General features: G+C 50.6%; 1 protein-coding gene across 4 annotated transcripts in view; it reads right to left on the bottom strand.

The window, feature by feature from the left end:
* THOC5 (THO complex subunit 5) overlaps window positions 1–20933 on the bottom strand; it is a 388784-nt gene that overhangs the window by 88234 nt on the left and 279617 nt on the right. The gene's annotated exons all lie outside the window — the stretch shown is intronic.

Here is a 20933-nt window from a genome sequence, read left to right as displayed (position 1 = left end):
CTATTGAGTCATCACACTTACCAAAATATCTTTTCACCCATTAGGAGCAAACAGATACCTATTCCAAAACAGCTGTCAAGCATCCACTGTCTCTTTTGAGGGTAGAAGGATTACTTACCTCTCTGAACACCAAGTAACCCCAAAACAAATAAATAGTAATGAATCAAAACAGTCTTCCTACACTTTCTATTCAGGCTGTAAGTTCTCTGCTCAACAAAAGGGTGGGTCGATATGTCTGCACCGTTTAAATCAACTGAATTCATACGGTGTATTCCAAGATGGTGCAATGAGATCCTGGACCAAGCCAGCACAATTTATCACCCTATCCATCAGAAACTACAGTCTGCCACAGTGGGCACCAGTCACGTGCCCTCCAAAGAAAAGACCGATCTACATGTCCAGGCCATAAAAGTGTCCCATTCAAACCCCTGGGCATCCAGTCGCTGCCAAGGTATAACTATCTGAATCAACAGTATGTCTCAGATTTGCTGTGTGCCTCAAATGGTGCTCCAACCTCTCGCTATCTAAACATAATATAATTTTCCGCTTGCCAAGACCATGCAAAGAGTAGGCCCATCATTCTAACCACTAGTCACCACAGACTGCACATCTCCACAACTATCTGAACGTACAACATGCTTCAAAGGGTGCGGCAGAGGGTGGCCCTTTCTCTGAGCATACAAAAAAGATCTTTCTCCTCACCAAGCCATCCCAAAAGATACTCCTATCTGAACCATTAGGCACGAGAGGCTTTACACCTTTTCTTCCATCTTAATCCAAAACATGCTTCAATGCCTCACCCAATATCCCTATAACTTATTATTCGGGCATGATAAATCTTGCTTCTTGCCCGGAGGGTGTTCCTATCACAGTACCAGTGTGCTCTCTATTGATCCGATCCCCACTGTTGCCACCAAAAATATGAACAGTCCTGAATAGGAGTTTGAAGTTTTATGTTCTTGCAGTGCTGATGGTACCATTGCTAGTTTGAACCATGATCAGCACTGATCTGATGGTGACACTTGCTTTCTATCAGCCTTCCTTGTGCTATATCTTAAGAATCTTGGCTTAATCCAAGCTGAACAAATCGCTGAAGATAAGCTGAAAATGTTGGTGGGCTCCCACATTTTAGACTTGTGACTTAAAAGGGATTGTTTGGGAGCATCCGGTTTAAGTTCATTTTCCAAGGTTACTGCACACTGACGTTTAAGATGTTCTGCCTTCTACTGTGACATAATGCAGGAAACTGATTCTTTATATAATGGGCCAAAATGAGGTACACTGTTTAAAGAGTCCGGGCACTTCTTGTTGGTTTACAGAGGCAAACATGATAACACTAAATGCTCTCTTTTGTGGCAGGGTGGACGGGGAGTATTGGCTTATCAGCGGGTAGTGCTAAGCATCTGTTGTACTCACAGAGGTATTAATGAGAAACACTTAAGAATAAATCAGCGACCAATTTAGAAAAATATGTTATTTTTATATACATTTTGATACCAAGAACTTCGTTATCAACTAAGTACCTTTTTAATATGGATTTTTACAGTGAAGTAAATAGAGGGGGGCAGGGGGTGGGGCAACCTACGCTGGTGGAAAGATAGGGGCCCACTTAGAAACAGGCTGCAGAGGAGGGACCCAGGGACTTAACCGAGAGCTCCCAACGGGGAGCTCGGGTCACAAGGGTCCTGAGAACAAGAGGGCAGAACTGGTTCATCGGTAGCCCGGCTGGGGTGCTTGGGTGCAGAGTGGAAAGATCAGCAAGGATCTGTTTGTCCTAGGACCTTGCGGTTGTCAGTCTTGCCGGTTGAGGGTGCAAAAATCAGGACTGCTGGGCCACTCCGGAATAGGGTCTCTGTGGTGCGAACGTCCCTTCATGGCTGTTCTGTCTTGAGGGAGTATGGAATGGACTCACACAGGCTTGGTTTGCTGCAAGAGGTACAGTGCCGGGGTATTGGTCCTGTGTGGCTTTGGTTGGTACTGGTTTCCGCTCACTCGGTGGAGGAACAGATCTGACCTTCAGAAGCAGAGGTACCTCTTCCTGGGTGTGCTGCGTCGGGCTGAACGGGGAGCAGCAACTTGGTGAACTGGACTCTGCCTCTTCGTTGCCTGTAGATTGCAGGGAAGTAGCACCTCTGCTTAAAGGGAGATTCCTGGCAATTTGCGAAGAGCTGGCAGTCTCTCCGGGTTCTTGAGAGGTGTTCAAATGTAGGACGAGTCGCTGGTCACAATTGTCGACACTGGTGCTGGCAGGAAGGGTTGGCACCAAAAGTCAAGAACAAGTCTTCATTTCTGGCAGCTTTTCTTTGCCCTCTCTTCTTGATCTGTCAAATGTGAATTCCTGGCATCAGGGGTGCCCCATAATACTCAATTTAGGGGAAGTATGGGTAGTGACAACAAGTCGGCAATGAGCTACTTACTTTTAGGGTGCCTGTGGGGAATGGGCATCACCCTGGTGCAAATCCAAATTCCACTAAAACCAAGACGCTGGAATTCTAAATTTCATGTTCACATCAGGTAGGCCCCCTTTGGGGTGGAACTAACCTGGGAGGGAAACATGCCTCCTGACTAGCTAATTTTCCCACCTATCCTGGTGCCAAATGGGCACAAGACAGGGGGTGTAGTTTTCCATGACTGGGGATGTCTTGGGTCGCATATTTAATGCAGCAGAATCCTTTGAAGCCTCCTGCCTTGACATGCTGATCAGATAGCCATCATACTAGCAGGAGGTGAGAAGACCTCTGGCCAGAGCAGGCACTGTTTCGGCCCTCTCTCAGAGTGCGGGCTCTCACCTGCAGGGGTCAGAAACGTGTCTCCGGTGGCATGCTGGTCTACCCCAGTGCGCCAGCACACTAGTAGTAAGCAGGGTTTTAGGAGACACCCCTAAGGTACCCTCTGGGTGCATGAATTAATACACCCATCACTGGAATCTGTGTCTCTTTATTAATTTGAGGTGTTTGATACCAAACACCATAAGTTTCAGTGAAGCCATTATGTAGCTGCGAAACTTTTTGACCAGGCCCAAGTACATATCTTAAGATGGCATCCCTGCTCACTTGTAATATCCTGCAATGGAGTTAGACATTATAGGGGCATATCTGCTTATGCAGAAATGTCCTTACATACTACAATGCACTCTGCCTTAGGACTCCAATGCCTGCTGTGGGGGTGACTTACATATAGCCCCATGAGTGTCATTGCCATTGGCACACAAGAGTGTGTCATATCATGTTTTGAAACTGGTTTGCACCAAGCCATGCAGTCTAAAATGGCAGTTTCGGTGGAATGTGTGTGGATCCATTATTGTGGCAAAAGATGTGCTGCAGCCTTTAGGGACCCTTTTTAGTATTCATGCCCTAGGTACCAGAGGCACCATTTACTAGGGACTTACAGGGGTACTAAAGTCCTTGGCCAATAGTAAACAATCAGACAACACTTTTTTTAAGGAAGGAGCACTGGCACTGAGGTCTGGTTAGCAGGTCAGTTGAAAATCAGCATCTAGCAGCTAAAAGGGGGCCATAAAGTGGGGGAACAAATGCAACCAAAAGCCCAGTTTACTACACAGATGATTTCTGGTCCCCTAAAAATTCACCATTCCTACTACATCCCACTCCTGCACTGATTTCAATAATGAATATGCATCAGAACCTGTTTGGGGAGACATCATGGCAGACCAGGGCTACTGGGCCCCAACTGACTGGGTGAGGCCATTTGCCACTAATGTTCTGGGGTTCGTCCAAATCTGTCTCTGCAAACTGGGACAAGTACAACCCTATTCACAGTGTTTGTCTGTTATCAATCTTGCTGAAGCAGTAATCAGGAACAGACAAAAGGGCAGGCCAAGTATAGAAAAGTCCAACTGCAGTGCAACCCCTCACTCTACAGTGTACCGAATAGCAACATTTCAGAAGAACTATTTAGCAGGCCATTGATAACAAGGTTCTCCTTACATATAGCCCTGTCTTGATCCTACCCAACTACCTACCTACCTACCTACTTACTGACAGTCAGCAGTAGGTAGTTATAGTTAGAATCTATTTTCCATAGGAAAAGCATTGTTTGTTTTGTTAATAACTTTGGCACCTTTTGACAAATCTTCACAACATTTTCAAAACTTTAATGCAAGTCACTTAGCTGCTGTCTGAAAAGCTTATGGGTCAAGCAGAGCTCTAAGAAAAAGGGTGGGGGGGAGAGGGGGGGGGGGGGGGGGGGAAGAAGTGTCCCAAAATGCATTTTTCCCTTTTAATTTCCCATAGGAATTTTAGATACGACTACAGCCTGAACCGCTGAACAGAATTACAACAAATTTGGCAGAAAGCTAAATATTGGTCGAGAAAGAGTGCTTTTTAGGTCTCGACTATTCTATCACGTAAGTGATAAATAGACAAGAGTATGGAGGGCAAACCAAGCTCTGAAACCAGCGGATTTTGGACAGTTCGTGTGGCTTACTGAAGCGGAAAGCACGTCCATATCAAAGCCATCAGCCTCTCTCCCACAGGCATCTGAAGCTTCCCCCAGCGTGCGTTCGGCCTCAGGCTGTTTCACTTTCACGGCCGCGAGGCCGTGCTTCAAGAGATCCGCTCCCCCGCCCCCTGTTCACACTTTAAAGGAATGCTCTCCCCCACCCCCCACAACAATGCCAAGAGCTTGTCATCCGATGCCTCTGCCAGCATGCTCAGTTTCCTGCTTCAGCTATGCCAAGAGCTTGTCATCCGATGCCTCTGCCAGCATGCTCCGTTTCCTGCTTGTTTTTGTTCGTGCGTGCTTTCTATGTTCTGTTTTATCTCCCTGTCTTTGCCGGCCTTTTTTCCTCTCCACCATTTTTTATTCTTTCTTCTCATCCACCCTCCTCTCTTTTCAGTGTTTCCTGCACTGTTCGCCCATATTTTCTCCTATTACCCGTTCTCTACTTCTGTTCTTTTTCTTTTCTTGTTCGATACAGGTAGACTACCTGGGTGACGCAGATACACCGCCACTCCTGAGTTAGACTGTGTACAAGCCCCTAGAGACAAGGACCAGGCATCGCACATCATCGCATCGTGACGTAGCTAGCGGGGTCGCGGCTCTTCAAGCGCACGGCCCCCGTGTCATGCCTTCCTGCCCCCTGGTTCTGCTGTGCCTGACAAGACGCAACCATCGCTGCCCCCTTGTTCTGCTGTGCTGGCCAGTAAGGACGAGGACAAGACTCCAGTATACCGTCTTCCTGCCTGCTGTGCCTACTTCTGTGCCACTAGTGCGCACAAGGGATCCAGCATCATGACGTCATGACATTGCCCGTGGCGCTGCAGTGCTGGCTTGCACACAAGGACACGACCTCATACATCACGTCATTACTTTTTACACCGTCTTGCGCTGTGTCCAGTGCACCCAAGGACAGCACTCCGGCATCATGGCATAGTTACTAATTGCACCGCCTGCTGCTGTGCTGTCTCTTGCACAAAAGGACATTTCAGCATCATGGCATCATTACTAATTACACGTTGTGCTGCTGTGCTGGCCTGTCCACACAAAGACAAGACTCCTGGAGTGTCATATCATTGTTGATTACGCCGTGGGGCTGCAGTGATTACCATTGCACACAGGGAAAACATTCCAGCATAATGGTGTCATTCCTCATTGCACTGTGGTGCTGCTGTGCTGGCCTGTACACGTGGACAAGACTTCACCATCACAGCTTCCTGCTCTGGCCAGTAAGGACAAGAATCCAGCTTTACGATATCCTGACTTGATGCACTGTTGGGCTGCAGTGCTGGCCCTTGCACACGAGGACAACATTCCAGCATAATGGCGTCATTACATATTGCACCGAATAATTAGGCACTCCCTAAGTGATACCATAGCACTACGACCATTAATTTGCTGGTTAAAATGTTGGCTAAATAAAGACCTGCCTCTAAATCACCAACTCCTGAGAGAAGCCTTATGCTGGGATAATATGCTTAAAATCCTGTGGTTAAAATATCTAAAAGTTTGCTTCTCCGGACTGGGGCGCCCAGAGCTCTTTGTAAACTCAGATTCTATTACAGCTGATGTAGAGTTTGTGAGGAATTTTTTTTCCCTCTCACAGCATTTGTACCGTGAGGAGGTGGAACTAAATAAATGCAGTGTCCGGAATTATGTTGTTCTGAAATCCACACCAAGTATGGAAACCTATTTGTCCTGGCAGATGTCGGGGCTTGATCGTTTTTTGTTAACCGGGTTCCATCTGGACTTTTTCAACCTATTGCTAGCTGTTCCAAAAGACAGCCACCGAGGTCAAGTGCTACCACCCTGCGGCTGCGACAATGTGTCTCCGCAGGATCTGGTGCACTTTTTATTTATTTGTCCTTTTATGATATACCTCAGAGGTTTTATCTTAAGCCTCTTCTTAAAAAACTGAATTTTAACCAAGTTAGACCTGCACTTTGTTATTTACAGCTGCTAACTCACAAATGCACTTTATTTGTAATTGGCTTCTTAAAATTGGCCATAAAATTTAGAAATAGCATGGAGGGTTAATTGCTTAGAACTGTTGTTAATGTTGTATCTGATTAACGCTGTTTGTAAACTCTGGTTATGTGGCTTTTAGATATCTGATTTTATTTGTGTTTTATTAAATTGTGCTTTTATGGTTGCTTTTGTATGAATAACCGAATAAAGATTATGACAATGACTAGGTGCTTTATTGGCTCATGTGAACTCAAACCCGACTGCTGCCTCATGACGTCATGGCTTATTGCACTGTGGGGCTGCTATGCTGTGTCTTGCACACAAGGACATCATTCCAGCATAATGGCGTCATTACTTATTGCACGGTGGAGGTGCTTGTGAACTCCTACAAGACTCCTGCCTCATGACGTCATGGGGTATTGCACGGTGGTGCTGCTATTCTGTCTCTTGCACACAAGTCTGCATCATAACATGAACGTGGAGCTGTGGTGGCGTATGTGCACAAGGACAAGACCGTGACATCATGACATTGTGACTTTCTACGCCAAGGTCCACCTATGATGGTCCATGTGCACAAAACAAGCCTCTCTTACATCTTTGCTTATCGCTCCGTGGTGATGCTGTGCTTGACATTGTGCATTATTTTAGATTCCTGTATCTTAACTTCCTGCAAGCTGGGGTCCCATCTGTGCTCGCCAGTACGTAACTTGACAGCACTCCAGCATCATGGCAGCATTACTTACTGCACCCGGGTCAAACTCTGCTAGCCTGCCAACACAAAGACAAGAATGCATGATAAAAGCATGACTTTTTGCACAATGGTACCTCTGTGCCGGCCAGTGCGCACATGAACAACATCCCTGCATCATTACACCATCTGGGCTGGCTCTGTGCACCGGAGCAATACTCCAGCATTATGACACCATGACGTCCTACATCCTGTTCCATCTGTGCTGCACAGTGCACACAAGGGTATCAATACGCTGCGCACCCTGGTTCTTCTGTGCTGACTTGTGCACACATGGGCTTTTAAGACTTCAGCATTATGACATTATGACGTCCTGTACCCTATCAGTCTGGCTCTTGCACCCAAGGACTCTTACGATTTGCTGTTTATGAGCTCCATTTGTTCAGAGTTGTGCACACAAGGGCATCATGGCGCCCTGCATCCTGGTCTATATGTCCTGGCATGTGCTCACAAGGGCTCTTAAGACTCCGACATTTGGACGTAATGGCGTCCTGTTCCCTGGTCCGTCTGTGCTGTTTCTTGCACACAAGCACTCTTAAAAATTCCCTTGCCTCAATGCGAATCATAAGGAAAGTTTTATGTACACAAGGGGGGGCTGTAAATACAACCGACACAAGGACACAACTGTATGATCGTTTCTCTCTGCCAGGTTGGAAAAGAAACTGGCAGTGGTCATACGTGCACAACCAGACACGCTTGTCCTAAACCCCTGAAATTGTCTCGTCTGCCATTCACAATACTGAAGTAAACAGACACGAGGTATTGTGCCACTCTCTCAGGTGAAATCGTACAAGTATTTGTTTAACTTTCTGACTCCAAAACCAGAAAATTAATGTCAGCCCCCCAGTACAATGTGTCGAGGCACCCCTGTGGGGCCCCCTCAAAAAGTTCAAAGCACCACTCAGCATCACTCAGCACCACCAAAGCATCACCCAGCACCACCACAGCATCACTGAGCGCAACCCCAGGTTATAGGTGTCACTTGCGAAAGTTATAACTATTGGCATTGTAAATGACAAAGCTATTAATTTAGCTATTTTCAAAACCAACGCATAAAAAAATAAATTGTCATTTACAAGACCAATAGCTCAAACTTTCCTAATGCGAGACCTATTGCATTGCAAATGCTTGTTATTTAGTATAAATCTGTCCATTCGTTTTGGAGTTATTAAAGAAAAAATATTTATATATCTCTAGAGAAGCGAATCCTCCATGGATCCAGCACATCTCAAAATGAGATCTGATTGACTGCCACCACCTCAACCAGGAAGTGGTGGCAGCCATCCTACAACTTTTAATTTTACATGCCCCCCCAACCCCATTGTGGAACAAGATTTTGGGGGGGGAGGAGGCCATGCATGGGCCCCTTCCGGAGCCAGGCGTATTTTAAAAAATGAAAGTCAAAAGGGGGCACATAGCCCCCTTCCCAGGTTACTTTCGGCCCTTGGGTCCCCATACCCCGGAGCCCAGCTGCAATTACAAAGGTGAGGGGGGCCACATGGCCTGCCCTCCCTGAGACATAACTGTCCATGGGGACCCCATCCCCTAGGGCCAACCCATATACTATGTCCCGGGGTGCCTACCACTAGGACATATCAATTTCCCTGCCAGCAGTGGCACAGGCAGGGAAACCGGTGTTTGGTCTCACTTGGCGGGAGCAATCTCAAAAAACTCCCACCATTCGGGAGCGGGCTTTTCATCTGTTTTCCTGCATGCACTGAAGAAGGCAGGGAAACAGATTAGGAGATTGCTCCGGCCCACAGGGAGCAGCATTCTTAGCTGCTTTCTAGAGGCGGGAGTAATGCCAGATACCACAGGAGGTGGGGCACAGACTAGGGCTATGGGGGCTTGGGGCACCCCGCAGGCCCAACCATAGTGTGGTGGGCACCAGGGCAACCACCCTTTCCTGACTAGACCTTGAAGGATGGGGTCCAGAGGCGGATGCTGGCCCAGGGAGGGTGGATGCCTGTCCTCTCCCCTCCAATATATGTTGGTCCCCAGGGAATGGGGCTGCATGCCCCCCTCCTCCTTGTTTACTTTGCCGGAGCCCAGGGCCAAAATTGGCCCAGGATGGGTTGGGGCCGCGTGCCACCTCCCCGGTAAATATAGTGGTGGGCCGCACGGGGAGGGGGCTCTTGTACCCTCTCCCTGAAAAAATGTGCCAGCCCCCAGGTTATGGGGTACCAGGGGCCGAAATCAGCCCAGGGAGGGGGGGCGTAAGCATCCCTCCCATTAAAAATAGTGCCTGGCACCAGGGGATGGGGTCTCCAAGGTCGAAATCAGCCTGGGGAGGGGGGCCACATGCCACCTCACCTTGCTGAAATAGGTTGCCGGGTCCTGAGGGATGGGGTCCTCAGGGCCAAAAGCAGGCTGATAGGGGGCCTGGTGCCCACCTCACAGTTTGAAAAAAAATGCACCAGGGTATTTGGTACCTGGTGCCAAAAGGGGCCCGGGGACAAGGCCTTCTGACCCCTCCTTTTAAACAATGCACCAGGTCCTGGGGTATGCAGTCCGTGGGGCCAAGAGGAGCCTGGGGAGCCATGTGGCCAACTCTCACACTGCGCATGGCAGAAGGTCACTGCTGCATTCTGGGCGTTGGACGCAGGCCAGGCCCTGCGACAAAACCCTAGCCGTGCAAGGCATGAAGCTGTGCATGGCAGTACTTGAATTATCGTATAATTCCAGATTAGTTTGCGATAAAAAAATTAAAACTCTAGAAATTCACTGAAAAAAACAAAGGTTATAGTGACATTATAGTTAGGAAATAGAATTTAATAAAATCTTAGAAATTTACTAAGAAACCAAAAGTTTACAGGGACGTTATAGTTCGGTTTAGATTTTACACAAATAAAACTACTGAAATTATGAGTCATCTCAAGAGATAATTTAGCAGTTATCTCAAGTTTTATTTATGATAAAAAAAATCATCAGCAATGCCAATAGCTCTACCTTTTAATATTGCCGAGACCATTGCATTGTAAATGCTTGTTTCCTTGTTTAGTGAGCGTGAAGTGCTCCTTGCAAGGTTTGACCTGACTGAATGTGGCACAACTGTATGGCTTGTGAGATCCATCTTGCAATGGTATTCTTTGTGACTTGTCATCCCAGAAAACTATTTGCAAATGAAATAAAGAACTGCTTTGTTTTCCTGCATTGCTTTGTTCTCTCAATGTAGTAGATGAACCCCTTCTGGCATCTAGGGTGAGCAGTGCTTTTTCTGCTTGTGTCTTTGGGTTTTGGAAAAAACTTGGTATTTGTATTGTTTGGTTAATATGGAATGGATCAGTTCTCATGCTGATTCTGTCATTATATATTTGGAAGTAAGGCTCTTGTAGTGTTAGAGCTTGCAATTCACTTACTCTACGTAGTGATATTATTGCCACTAATAACACTGTCTTTAGCGTAAGCATGTGTAAAGGTGCCTTGTCTATTGGCTCGAAAGGCGCCTTCATCATTTGAGCGAGTACTACGATGGGGTTCCATGTGGGTGGTGGCATCCTCTTTGGAGGTGCTTTCCTCTGTGCTCCTTCAAGGAATCTCTTGACCACTTGTGATGTGAAGAAACTCTTTCCGGTTTCTCCTCTCGTGTAAGCTGCGATTGCTGCCAAGTGTACCTTTTTAGATGCATAGCTTAGTTTCCCCTGTAGCAAGTATGTCAAATACTTTAGTAGCGTTAAATCCCTTGTGATCTTTCTTGAAGGTTTTTCACTATGGTACCATAGTGAAAAGCGTTTTCATTTTGTTGTGTAACAGTTCCTTGTTGTAGTCCTTCTTGCCTCTCTGATGATTTGTAAAAGGGAATGGGTACTTTGAAGGTCCTTTCCCTTCGCGGATCAGTTACAACCACCTTTGAGGGGTTGGTAAATGTACAATATTTTGTAAAGACATTTCAGGTCTCAAACCAGTGATGCATGGAATACTGATTCACAATATGGAAGCTAAGCCTTGTGTATGCGCCTTCCAAACTGTAATTTGGTATGGGTTGAACCCAAAACCTGTCTGACGCACAAGTTACTACTTGTGTAACGATCTATCTGTAAGAGACATTAGTTAGTGATAGATTCCTTACCTTAGAATATCCCCAGGCGTCAGACTGGATCCGGAAATTTTTGCGTAGCAATACCCCTGCGCGCTGGTAGGCGTCGTCTGCGGCTCCGCGTCCGTCGTCGGCGTCGTGAGCGCCGGGATGACGTCGGAGTATATAGACGGCGCCCATGCGCGCTGACGTCAGTTCTGATAACACAGCTTTTCCGCGCCAGATACGCAGAGCCATGATAGAACTAACACTGGTGCCATGAAACTAGGGCCCTGAAAGGGGATGACCTTAACCCTAAATATCGGTTCGCAGAACGGGGAGGATGGGAGGGCGGTAAGGAATCTATCACTAACTAATGTCTCTTACAGATATATCGTTACACAAGTAGTAACTTGTGCATCTGAAAGAGACACGTTAGTGATAGATTCCTTACCTTAGAATAGATACCCCAGCAATACCAACCCCGGTGGTGGGTCTGCGAACCAATATCACACCAGAAAGTCCTGGAGGACGGAACGGCCAAAGAAGCCATCCCTCCGGACTTGACTGTCCAGGCAGTAGTGTCTTGCGAACGTGTGCAGCGAGGCCCACGTGGCTGCCTGACAGATGTCCTGCAGGGGGACACCGCGGCCCAGGGCAGTTGTCGTTGCCGTGGCCCGAGTGGAGTGAGCCCGCAATCCAGCCGGGGGCTCCTTCCTCGCCATGGAGTAGCATGCTTGGATGCACAAGATGATCCACCTAGAGATGGTCCTCTTGTGTACAGCCTTCCCCTTCTTCGCGCCCACGTAACCAACGAAGAGTTGGTCATCCACCCGGAATTGGCGAGTGCGGTCTAGGTAGTAGGAGAGCGCACGTTTTGGATCCAGACGGTGGAGCCTCTCCTCCTCTTTCGAGGGATGCGGAGGCGGAAAGAAGGTGGGCAAAGTGATGGACTGCCCGATGTGGAAGGCCGTGACAACCTTGGGCAGAAAGGAAGGTCGTGTACGCAACACCACCTTATCAGGATGAACAGACAGGAAAGGTGGAGAAGAAGAAAGAGCCTGGAGCTCACTCACCCTCCTGGCAGAGGTGATGGCAACCAGGAAGGCCGTCTTTAGAGTAAGGAGACGAAGAGGGCAGTTATGAAGTGGCTCAAAGGGAGCACACATCAGATAGGTGAGAACAAGATTCAAGTCCCACTGGGGCATCACGAAGGGAACAGGAGGGAACATGTGCGTGATGCCCTTCAGAAATCTACTTACAATAGGGGACTTGAATAAAGAAGGCTGATCTGGTAGCCTCAAGAAGGCTGATAGAGCAGAAAGGTACCCTTTAAGAGTGCCCAGAGCAGAGCCCTGCTGGGCAAGGGAAAGAAGAAAGAGCAGCACTTCCGAAAGGGGTGCAGAGAGAGGATCCACAGCCTTTGCTGTGCACCATGCCACAAATCTGTTCCACCGGCAGGCGTATACCGACTTTGTGGAGGGACGCCTGGCTGCCAGAATGATATCACAGACTTCGGGAGGCAAGTCAAATGGCCTCAACTGCCGCCGCTCAATCTCCAAGCTTGTAGGTGGAGACTGGACAGGTTCGGGTGCAGGACCGTCCCCTGCTGCTGCGACAGAAGGTCCTCCCGAAGAGGCAGACGAATCGGGGGATCGACCGACATGCTGAGTAGCTCGGGATACCAGTATCTTCGTGCCCAGTCCGGAGCCACAAGGATAACCTGGGCCCGGTCGCGCCTGATCTTCTTCAGCACTCTGGGCAGAAGTGGTATAGGCGGAAAGGCGTACAACAGACCGCAGCTCCACTCGCGACGAAAAGCGTCTCCGAGCGAGTGCCGCCTTGGAAATTCCAACGCGCAGAACTGCTGACATCGCGCGTTCTCTTCTGTGGCGAATAGATCTAACCAAGGCTCTCCCCACTGTCGAAAGAGACCTTGCGCCACGTCCGAGTTCAGACGCCATTCGTGATCCATCATGCACCGGCGGCTGAGTTCGTCCGCCCTGGCATTCAGAGAGCCTGCCAGGTGTTGAACCACCAGGGACACGCCCTGATGTTCCAGCCACTGCAGAGGCGCAGAGCCTCCTGGCAGAGGGTCCACGACCCCACACCGCCCTGTTTGTTGCAGTACCACATGGCGGTGGTGTTGTCGGTGAACACTTGCACTACGCTCCCCCTGACAGAGGGGAGGAATGCCTTCAGTGCAAGACGAATCGCCCTCAGCTCCAGAAGGTTGATGTGGAGCCGGGACTCCGCCGGAGACCAGAGGCCTCTGATCTCCGCCTCTCCCATGTGGCCTCCCCAGCCCTGGAGGGACGCGTCCGTCACAACTACGTGCTCCGGCTGGGGTAGGGAGAGGGGTCTGCCACTGACCCAGTCGCGGTCCGTGAGCCACCACTGCAGTTGCTTCGCAGTGCCCTCTGAGATCAGGACATGATCGGACAGGTTGCCCTGATGCTGGGCCCACTGAAACTTCAGGTCCCACTGCAGAGCCCGCATCCGCCACCTGGCGTGACGCACCAGAAGGATGCAGGAGGCCATCAGCCCCAGAAGCCGCAGCGTCAACCTGACCGAAACCCGGGATAACGGCCTGAAGACAGGAATCAGAGCCTGAATATCCCGAACCCGCTGTTCGGGTGGGTAAACCCGAAACTGCGCCGAGTCGAGAACCGCTCCGATGAAGAGGAGCTTTTGAGAGGGACACAGGTGTGACTTCGGCACATTGATGGAGAACCCCAGCAAGTGCAGGAGGTCGGCCGTAGTCTGGAGGTGGCTGACGACTGTCTGGGGCGAGCCCGCCTTCAACAACCAGTCGTCGAGGTAGGGGAAGACTGAAACCCCCTGCCTGCGCAGATGGGCTGCGACCACCGCCATCACCTTCGTGAACACCCGTGGGGCGCTGGCAAGGCCGAAGGGGAGCACGGTAAACTGAAAGTGCTCTTGGCCTACCATGAACCGTAGGTAACGCCGGTGGGCCGGCAGGACGGGGATGTGGAAATAGGCGTCCTGCAAGTCCAACGCTACCATCCAGTCTCCTGGGTCCAGGGCAGCCAGGACCTGAGCCAAAGTGAGCATCTTGAACTTCTCCGTCCGGAGGAAGCCGTTGACGTTCCGCAGATCCAAGATAGGGCGTAGGCCCCCTTTGCCCTTCTTGGGTACCAGAAAGTAGTGGGAGTAACAGCCACGTCCTACTTCTGGCCCAGGAACGCGCTCGATGGCCCTCTTGGCCAAGAGGGCCGAAACTTCCTCTTGCAGAAGTTGCAAGTGATCCCCCGACACACGGTGGCATTGAGGTGGCATGGATGGAGGGGAAGACTCGAAGGGGAGGGAGAAACCCCTTCGGACAATTTGCAGCACCCACCTGTCCGAAGTGACTGTATGCCAGTGGGAGAGGTGATGGCGAACCCTGCCTCCCACAGGCGTCACATGGGCCTGAAAACTCGGAAGGTTTTGAGGCGGGGGCTGCAGAGGGAGGTGTGGACTGGCCTCGCCGCTGACCCCGACCACCGCCGCGGCGGTTCCCACGTCCGCCACCGCGCTGCTGGACATTTTGCGGCGTGTGGCTGGCGGTCCGTGGCGGGGCGCCCCTTCCGTGGCCACGAAAGGAGCGAAAGGCACCCGATTGCTGGCGTGGGGCCGTAAGGCCCAAGGACTTGGCCGTGGCCCTGGAGTCCTTGAAACGTTCCAGCGCATGGTCTGCCTTGTCGCCGAAGAGGCGACGGCCATCAAACGGCCTGTCCAGGAGTGTGGCCTGGACATCGGCCGAGAAGTTGGCGGACCTCAACCAGGCGTGGCGTCGAACCGCCACCGTCGTTGCCATCGCCCTGCCCAGTGAGTCCGTGGTATCCAGCCCACACCGGATAGAAAAACGTGCCGCATCTCGGCCGTCCGCAAGGGTTTGGCTGAGTTTGGCCCTGACCTCCTCAGGGCATTGTGGCAGCACCTCCGCAACCGTGTCCCACAGAGTGTGGGTGTAGCGGCCCAAGAGACAGTTGGTGTTCACTGACCGTAGCCCTAGGCTCACAGACGAGAAGACCTTCTTCCCGAACTGCTCATATCTCTTGGATTCCCTGTCGGGCGGGGCCGACGGGAATGCGGTCTGGGAGTTGGAGGCCTGGATGACCAGACTCTCGGGGGTGGGGTGGGTGGACAAAAAGCAAGGGTCGCCCGGTGCCGGGCGGTAGCGTCTGGCCACGTTCCTGTCCACAGGGGGGCCTGTGGCGGGCTTGGACCAAGTGCCCAGAAGAACGTCACACAAGGCCTCGTTGAACGGCAGGAGGGGCTCCGCGGAGCCGGACTGCTGTTTGAGGACCTCAGTGAGGAGATTAGTCCTCACGGCCGCGACGGGGAGCTGAAGGTTTAAGGCCTTAGCTGCCTTCGTCAACACTACACTGTAAGCAGAACCCGCCTCCGAAGCCACAGTCGGGGGCGACGTAAATCCAGTGTCTGGCGAGGTGTCAATACCACTGGCCTCCCCAAGCTCATATGTCCAGTCCTGATGTGACTGGCAATCTCGTGCCAGAGGGTCCTCGGACCCCTCCCATTGCTCCTCGTCACCCGGCTCCTGGAGACCAGGATTAACAGCCAGGGCCTCCTCGTGGAGATAGAACTCTCCGAAGGCCGACGGAATCGGCGCCCAGCGGCGCCCCTCCGACTCCTGAGGAGGACCGTAGGAAACATTGGGGGCGGCAACCACATCGGCTGCCGGGGACGACACCTGAAGGGACGGCGCCGGCGAGGTCGTAGGGTCGACCGGCGAGGTCCCGGATCCGGAGCCGGATCCAGCGAGGTCGTGCGGCGCCGGGACCGAAGTCGCCAGCGGCGCCGGGCCCGAAGTACCCGACGTCGTCGGGGCCGAAGCGCCCGACCCGGAAGGACCTCCAGACGGAGCCGATCGGCCCGAAGGCGCCACGGGAACCGACTGAGGAGGGAGGGCCCTCATGGCCATGAGGTACCTCTCGACCTCCTCCTGCGACGCGCCGTGCCCAGGGACCCGAAGGTGTGGGGCAGGCGGCGACGCTTGCGACTCCCGCGGAGCCGCGTGGGCGGTGTCGCCCGAGTCCCCGGTCGCATCGAGCGAGCGACGGGGCGGGTCGGAGGATCGATGGTGTCGCTCCGACCTCTCATGCCTCTTACCTGAGGACTTGGAACCAGACGATCGGTGTCCACTCCCGGAACGTCGATGACTCCGACCTCGCGACCTGTCCCTCGACCTCCCGTGGGACCGGGACCGGGACCTGGAGCGGCGCGGGGCCGACTGCCTCAGCTCGAGACGCTTGCGGGACCGCTCCCGCCTAGCCTTCGACGTCAGGGCCCGGCAGTCGGAGCAGGTTCGATCGTCGTGGTCGAGGCCTAAGCACTTCAGGCACCGGCGATGGGGGTCCGTGACCGACATGAGTCGGCCGCACTTCGAGCAAGGCTTGAACCCGGGCATCCCTGGCACCGATAGTCGAGAATCGACTAAATAGAGGATCAAAAAGATCCAAAAAGTTTTCAGTCAAAAAGTGACTGGGGGTAGAGCTTCTTCCGGATCTGCGCTAGCTGGCGCGGAAAAAAGAAGAACTGACGTCAGCGCGCATGGGCGCCGTCTATATACTCCGACGACGTCATCCCGGCGCTCACGACGCCGACGACGGACGCGGAGCCGCAGACGACGCCTACCAGCGCGCAGGGGTATTGCTACGCAAAAAATTCCGGATCCAGTCTGACGCCTGGGGATATTCTAAGGTAAGGAATCTATCACTAACGTGTCTCTTTCAGATTTATATAACAGGTTTTGTAGATTTGAGACAAGCATTTGCAGCTTTAAGCCCTGTGACGCAAGTAAGAGCGTTGGGGGGGATCCACCATAGGACCATGAGGGGAAATTAAATAATTATTTTTCCCTCTTCGTTGCCTGTCGAAATACCTCCCCATCCGGCCCCACTGATCTTACCCTCACGGGCCGCAGCTGTCCAATCGCAAAGTTGCTTAGTACATCAGGCCCCACTCTCCACGACCGGCTGGGGCCAGAGCTGAGATGGCAGGACAGCCGATGGGAGTCCTGCAAGGGTTGACGGACAGAATATGGACAACCAATGGGAATCCTGCAAGGGTTGACGGACAGAATATTGCGTAAAAAATATCGAGAACTGAGATATAGAGAAGGTATGTTGAGTATTGACTTACTATTCTAAACTGCACATCTCTGTATTTTGAAGATATATAGATTGTTAAAGATATAGATTGTTAAAGGTACATATAGGTGGAGCTGTATGTTGTAAAACTTTGCTCACGCATAGAAACTTACCTTCATTATATATTTGTCCTCAATATGATTGACACCAGATTTTAGCCAAACAATATTTTTTTCCTGATATTTTATCTAATCCCTGTTACAAGCTACTTAACTGTTTATGAAAGCATGCACAGACACAAGCAGGCATACATTAAATCACATGCTCTAGTACAAAAACGCCCAGGTACATACACACAAGTACATGCACATGCACACACCATCACATGTACAAGCTCACTCAAATGCGGGCAAACACTATCATACGGGCACAGATGCACACACACAAGCACTCTACATCCACAAGCACACATACAATCACATGCTCTAGAACAAACACCTAAGTACATACATGCACAAGCACACACAAATGTGAGCTCACACGTATACAAGCACACACAAGCACTCATACAGAAACATCTACAAGCACACATAATGACATGCTCTAGAACAAAAATACCCAAGTACATGCACACACCATCACATGCACAGACGCGCACACACACAAGCACACATACAATCACATGCTCCAGAACAAAAGCACCCAAGTCCATATACACACACCATCACACGCAGACATGCACAAGCACACACATAAGCATACATACACAACATCCCTGCAAACAAACACAAGCACCCATAGAATCACATGTTCTAGAACAAAAACACCCAAGTACATGCACACACCATCACACGCACAGACCTGCACTAGCACACACAAATGTGAGCACACACTCATTTGCGCACAGACGCACACACACACACACACACACAAGCACATATACAGAAACATCCAAAAACACAAGCACACATAAAATCCCATGCTCTAGTACAAAAACACCTAAGTACATGCACAAGCACCGTCACAGGCACAGACATGCACAAGCACAAATGCGCTCACACTCTTATACACGCACAGACGCACACACACACAAGCACACATACAGAAACTACCAAAAACACCAGCACACATACAATCACATGCTCCAGAAAAAAGCACCCAAGAACGTACATGCCAGTACATGCGCACACACACACACCATTACACGCGCAGATATGCACAAGCACATACAAATGTGCTCACACACTCTCATACGCGAACAGGGGGCGCACACAAGCATGTATACAGAAACATCCACACGCACAAGCACACATACAATCCCATGCTCTAGTACAAAAACACTCAAGTACATGCACACACCATCGCACGCACAGACATAAGCACATATACAGAAACACAAGCACACAGACTCACATGCTCTAGTACAAAAACACCTAAGTACATGCAAACACCATCAAACGCAGACATGCACAAACACACACAAATGTGAACACAGTCTTTCATACACGCACACACACACACACACACACACAAGCACACACAAGCACAGACGCACACACCCCCTCATACATGCACAGACGCACGCACAAAAGCACTCACATTACACATTTCTCCAGGACTGCCGCAGCATTGATGGCACACCATGAATGGCAGGTTTGGACAGACTAATAAAAGACTTCTGCTGCCTGTTCCGAAAGTGAAGAGTTCTCGGATTACCACCAAGGGGGCGCAGGGTCACGAGCAGCGATGGGAGAGAGGGAAGATGAGACACGAGGCAATAATGCCCTCCTGCCTGCTCTCATCAGAGGACATTTCCTAGAACAGGCCCGCTGCAGTGGAGGCTGGGGGGGGGGGGGTCGCTGTTTTTTATCAGCATCAGGGGTTCACTCTAAGCGCATCCCGGAGAGGTTCTCTAGCACCCGCTACGCAGGCTACTTCAAGGCGCTCTCCGCACCTTCTCTCATTTTGCTTTCATCTTTTATAAGTCCTCGTCCACATGCCTGTAACTGACCCTTCCTTGCATTCCGAACTCTGGCCATCAAATAATATTTTTCATTCAGCCATGATGGATTTTTTTTGCACGTGGTTTTTGTATCCAACATAATCCCTTCTAGCTGCAGAGATAATCTTGAACAACTCCAGGAGCAGCACTGGTTCATGTCTTCTGCCTTGTGCTGCCCTCCAGTGACTGTTTGTAAACATCACACATGTAATTGTCCTGAATGCAGAGGTGCGGAGTCACTAACATAAGTACAAAGTAGTGGAGGTGGCAAGTAAACCAATAAACAGGGAGAACCGATCAAGAGCCGAGCCAGTGGTGTGGCTCGGCTCTTAGAGCCCATGCATGAGCCGAGGAAATGTTTATCTGATTCATACAACAAACATCCCGTAAAATGAGATACAGACTCTTTCAAATTCAAACAAGCGGCAGTGAAAGTGATCGCTATTGTATAAAAAAACACAAAAAAACACGTCCGTGAGTGTTGCGCGCGCGCCACAGCGAACATGTGTTTTCAATTATCGCGCTCGTGTCTGGGCACGATAATTGAAACCACATGGGATTTGGTGCGCGTAACAGACACCATGGGCGAAGCAATCCGCCCGCCTTTGGCCTACGGCGTGCCATCTTTCAGAAACCCACGCACGCAAAGTCCAATCACGGAAGCCAAAAGGAAAACCACGAGCATGTGCGATTGCAGGCTCAGTTTTGGAACCACACACAAAAGGGCTCTCACTGCGCGAGCCCAAAAAATTAGAGGAGGTAGAGGCAAAAAGTCAGGGGTAACCACGCCAAGAAATGCCAGGTCTAACACAGACCCAACGGCGGAAAATAAGAATCTGAAGATGGCGGCCAAAGGTGGGAGCTTCCGGAAGAAGCACGTCGACGTCACAGAAAGACACCCAAAAAGGAGAAGAAATACTACAATTCCGGACCCAAACACTAGATGGCGGAATAATGCTCACGGTTATGAGCACATAACTGCACTATAAGCCACCACAGAACCCGTGATAACCACTGACCGATGGTAAATCAATTTTGGGCTCGAATATCGCTGCCCAATCTATCATGGCTACTACAACACAACCCAGTTGCACACCTGCCCAGCCAATTTCACCACTCCATCATGGCCGCCAAACATAAGGAAGCTGTGCCTAGTCCTCCCTTAGTTTTGGCACCTCACCGGCCTTAAATGACCAACCAACGAGGCACACTTGCACAGCAGATTTGCGCTGCCATCGAAGAGGGAGAAGACCATCGCGTTTCTTCCTCCCACCCACCGCCGCTTCCATTGAGAAGTTAGGTAAGCTTGTTTCCAAATCCGCCCGGACTCCTTCACCCCAACTATGGAAGGGCCGCTCTAAATGTCATTTTCACCATTTAGCATCGAGCTTGCGGACCAAATCAAAGGAGCCAATCCACTCCGCTAACCAAAAAGGGAGAAGACCCTCGTGTTCCTGTCTCCCACCCGCCGCTGCTTCCAAATTGAAGCAAGGTAAGCGTCCTAATGGTAAAAACATTTTCTTACCATACAGCACCCCGCTCCCAGAGCCTTAACAGAAATGGAGTAAACACAATCCCCCCAACGAGGAACAATAGTGCCCTCACGACCCTGATCCAGGACCTGTG

Source organism: Lissotriton vulgaris, chromosome 11, assembly GCF_964263255.1.
Source record: "Lissotriton vulgaris chromosome 11, aLisVul1.2, whole genome shotgun sequence".
Taxonomy (NCBI): domain Eukaryota; kingdom Metazoa; phylum Chordata; class Amphibia; order Caudata; family Salamandridae; genus Lissotriton; species Lissotriton vulgaris.
This window is presented reverse-complemented; position numbering and strand designations above follow the sequence as displayed.